The sequence below is a fragment of the Chrysochloris asiatica genome, unplaced genomic scaffold, assembly GCF_000296735.1.
Source record: "Chrysochloris asiatica unplaced genomic scaffold, ChrAsi1.0 scaffold00369, whole genome shotgun sequence".
Classification (NCBI taxonomy): Eukaryota; Metazoa; Chordata; class Mammalia; order Afrosoricida; family Chrysochloridae; genus Chrysochloris; species Chrysochloris asiatica.
In genome coordinates, this window is record NW_006408887.1 from 1,987,816 (window position 1) to 1,992,635 (window position 4,820).

The 4,820-nt window shown below is 39.0% G+C and overlaps 1 protein-coding gene across 1 annotated transcript in view; it reads left to right on the top strand.

The window, feature by feature from the left end:
- The window catches only part of PTPDC1 (protein tyrosine phosphatase domain containing 1), a 62,274-nt gene that overhangs the window by 57,138 nt on the left and 316 nt on the right, over positions 1-4,820 (top strand). The window lies entirely within an intron of this gene.

The following is a 4,820-nucleotide window of genomic DNA, read 5'->3' on the forward strand; positions in this document are numbered from 1 at the left end:
GGCTTTAGGAAAATATCACATTTATCTGTGGATTTTCAAAGGCTCCAGTGTATTAATTTAATATATATACCTGAATATTAAGATGAAAGCAATTTTCCATTAGCTGCCAGTGGCCTCATTTGTTACACTCAGCCCTAGAGGGCCTCGAACCTCTGACTAGTCTTACACGGTCTGCAACACCAGTTGATATTGTTGTTAAGAGCTGTCGAGTCAATTCTGACTCATAGTGGCCCTCTGCAGGGTTTCTGAGGAGCAGTTGGTGAGTTTGAACTACCAACCTATATAGCTACAAAAAGGGGACTTGTGAAATAAATTATCATGTAAACAACAATGGCCATTATAAAAGAAAGATAGTTCCGACTGAGGCTAGAGAAAATGAAAACAAGTCCAAAAGAGCCAAAATATGACCTTGAACATATCCCTACTGAATTTAGAGATCATCTCAAGAACAGATTTAATGCATTATACACTAACGATCAAAGACCAGGAGACATCAAGAACATCAAACAGGAAGAATGCAAAAAGTCATTAAAAAGACAGGGAAAGAAAGAAAAGACCAAAATGGGATGTCAGGGGAGACTCTAAAATTTACTTTTGTGTGTAGAGAAGCTAAAGTGAGTGGAAGAAATAAAGATTTAAAAGGTCTGATCAGAAAATTTCAAAGGGCAGCTAGAGAAAACAAAGTATTATAATGATAGTATTATAATGAAATGGAGTTAGCATTGCTCAAACTGAAAGAACTGATAAACATTCAAGCCTTGATTTATGATATGAAAGGATTCTATGTGTAGCGCTGCAGAATAATGTGCTGGACCAGAAAGTCAGTATGAATTACAAAGTCAGCAGTTCAAACCCACCAGTTGCTCCTCGGAAACCCTATACAGGGTAACTACGAGTCAGAACCAACTCAATGGCACTTAACAATGACGACGACGACAATGGACAAAATATTGAATGATGCAAAAGGCATAAAAAGATGGAAGGAATTCACAGTCATTGTACCAAAAAGAATGGTTAATGCTCAAACATTTCAAGAGATTAGCAGAAAATAAATTGCAATTTTTTCAACAACTTGATACATCCCTACATGTGCTCACTCATCAATAAATTTCAAAGACGGGGCAAGGCTTGATGGCAGACTATGTAGAAGTGCGGTACAGACTTTCAACAGTAATAACACAGAATACCAGATGAAACAGGTTCAGGGGACAGTCCCAGAATTCTGAAATACACATAAAGGAATACTTAGAAGGATTAAAAACTTATTGCTAGTGGGATTTGTAGAAGTAAGAAAGGTAGCATTTTCTGATCTATGACTGCCAGCAGGTGCCAGAGCAGCCATCTTGGGTGTGACAGAGCAGGAGCAGGATCAGAGGAGTGCTCCCACTGCAGAAGTCTGACCAATCATCAGAGATAAAGGTGTGCACATTTTTTTTCCAGTTATTTGGTCTCTCACTGTGTACCTCCACTCTGATAACTAGAGGGGGTACCTGAGGGAATGGCTGTCCCACCTCACCCCCAGACGGTTCTACTATGCATGTGCACAGATCTACTTAGCGAAGACCACAGCGTGCAGAATCTAAGAAGGGGGAAAAGTAAACAGGAACTGCTTTAAATGGATCGGTCTCCCAGAATGGCTCCAACTGACTAAGTGAGGACATTACAGTCATTCTCATATTTTGCTATTTTTTTTCACAAATATAGACTGTAGTATTCAATCTGGATTGTTTGCTGTTGTTTTGATGTGGGTTTGTTTTTGTTTTTGTTTTTTTTTATTCTTTTGATTTTGGGGGTTCTCCTTTTATCTGGGAGAGAGGGATCTTTCTCTCCCTATGGTACCCAAAAAGAAACAGCAATTGTGGTCATCTAGCCAAGCTAAAATCACATCCAATAAAAACCCCCCATCCAGGCAAGAGCCAATACCAGCTGCTATACACCAGATAGACAGGCAACACCTGCTATGGTTACTCTGAGTTGAGTAATAAGAAAAATGAAAAGGAAAGCCCATCTCCTGATCACCTCTATCTGGAGGCATATCAGAAGGCTTAATAATATACCAACATGCATTCATCTAATTACTGAAAACACATCTAATTATTGAAGATGCCCAAGAGACAGTTGAAGATTTTGGCACATGTCCAGAAACAAGATAGAGTAACTGAAACAAATGAGCTGGAAGTAGACCTAGACTTCCCATTGGAAGGAGGGCAGGCTTTGGAACTGCCTGAGAAGGAATTCAGGAGAGTGATACTGATGCTTCAAATGCATCCAAATGCTCCACAAAAAGGTTGAGAAAATTAAGGCAGAAATCAGGAAAACATTAGAAGAACAAGCAAATTAAGATAGAAATAGGATTGGAAACCATTCAAAACCAGCAAAAAGGGATCCAAATGATTAATAATAAAATATTAGAAATGGACAATACACTGAAAGAGCAAAGGAGTATTATTGAAGAGATGGAAGCCAGAACCAGCAAACTGGAAGACAAATCTCTCAATACTGCTAAGATAGAAAAGTAAGCAAAAAATGATTTTTTAAAAAATCTGAAGAAAGAATTAAGATTCATGTAGTACAACATGGAGAGGAATAATGAGAATTATTGGAATTCTGGAATAGGAATAATCAGAGGAGATAGTTGAAGAGCTGCTTTAAGAAAATTTCCCTAACATCCTGAAAAACAAAAATATAAGCATTCAAGAATCTCACCAAACCCCAGGAAGGATAGACCCCAAAAGAAAATCACCAAGACGTATCATAATCAAGCTCTCCAAAATCTAAGCTAAGGAGAGAATCTGAAAGCAGTTAGGGAAAAGAGAAGTGTTACTTACAATGGCAAGCAAGTAAGATTAAGCTCTGATCTCTTAGCAGAAACCATGGGACAATGGGGAGAATTATAGAAAACCCTGAAACAAAAAAAGCTGCCAACCAAGAATCATCTACCCAGCAAAGCTGTCAATCAAATACCATGGTATAATAAAAACATTCCAAGATAAACAGAAGCTAAGGGACTTTGCCAAAGCCAATCCAGCACTTCAAAACATCCTAAAGGGAGTTATTTTGACTGAGAACTAACAAGAACAGATAACAACCAGAGACTGACATACATGGAAACACCACCTGGAACTCAGTTGATGGATGGAAGAGTCTAGAACAGAATATACCTACAAGAAGGAATTCAGAGGATCTGGGAGGTCAGTCTCTGATCAGATCAATTACAGTGTGAAAGAAGGTAAAAATATGAGAACAGAGATCCAGGTAATGAGGAGGTCAGGTAGATTTCACAGTAAAATAGACTGATTTAAATGGAGGAAAAAGTTAATAGAATGTAGGTTAACCTCAAAGAAAATTAATATTTAACAATATACCAAGAAAATGAAAATCCAAGAAGAACATAGAAACATTCAAAATATGAAGCTTAAGAAAAGATACCCATACTAAAAGAATGGAAAAAAAATTCTTTGTTGGCTATCAGGGGTGGGAGGGAGAAGATGGTAGAGCACAGGTTAGGGGATAGATAGATAGGGTCAGGTGTTGAGGAGGGCAATACACAAGAAGGGAGAGAGGGATGGAAGAGCAAGGTAAATAGGGGAACACTTAGGTTTGCATGGGCTAAGTGGGACAGAGGTAAATAGTGATGTATGCTAAACATTGGAACAACAGAACTCTGTGATACAGGTTTCAAGGCATAATCTGAATGGATAAAAGAGGAGAAATAATGTTAAGTTGTTTAATTGTCTTTTGAATGTTGGTTTTCCTTGTCTAGTATTCTAAAATAGACACATGAGTGGGATAGAAAGGAATATTGGGAAACATTATTACAGAAAACTTACAAGCCCGTCTTCATCCTGTAACTCACTGGAATACCTAAAAGGGATTCTAGAACTGCCCCAGTGAAATATCTTTCTTGCGGAGCCTTTGTAGTGTATAGGACCTTAGGTGGAATCCTGAGGCCCATCCAGAACCTTCTGAGGTGGGACATTACCACTTGAAAGGACATGCAGATCAGCCTGAAATGGCTAGAGGAACAGAAGATACTTCTTGAAAGAAAGACCAACAGGGAAAAATAACCAAAAACTGTAGCCACATTGGCTACTACAAGAACAAACAAGTTGTTCATCAGGGAGTCATCAAGGCAAGGAATCAAGTCCCTTCAGGACAAACCCCCTCTTCAAGACTGAAACTCAAAGGGAACACACATGCAGACATGTAAGCTTGCTGGCGACCACGTTGATTTGATGGTGATTGGAAGTGGGAGAAAGGCAGCAATGAAGATAAGGGCTTAATTCAATCATGTTCCATAGACTTTCATTGACCTGGAGATGAGATAGAGAAGAGGAAGAGCTGGTTGGTCCGAAGTGTAGTCACAGAGGGCTAGAGCTGAAAGTGAAGCATCCAGCTGATATGAAGTGAGGGTAGATCACAAGAACTCCCAAACTTGCAGATAGTACCCATTTAACCTAGCTTCAATGGCTTGATGATCAGAACTACACTAGAGGAAGGTAAAGAAATTTGATAAAGGAAGCAAGTGTAAATTGCTACAATTTGGTGAACTTGACCTATATTTATAGATGTAGTAGCTCAAAATAACAACTGAGAGGAAAGGAGTCTTCACATCAAGGTTCAAACATATTGCCTCTGTGCACAGGGTTGATAGGGATGGACAAATTAGACATTGGGCTAAAGTGGGGGGGCTATAAAGGAGTGGTTGGCTTACAAGTTTTCAAGAAGGAGTTTAGTTTCAGAGTGCGGGGGAAGGTAGAATCCTCACTGAATAGTTTTCATCTTGTCTAGATGGGTCTGGTGAAAAGAGATGGGGATAA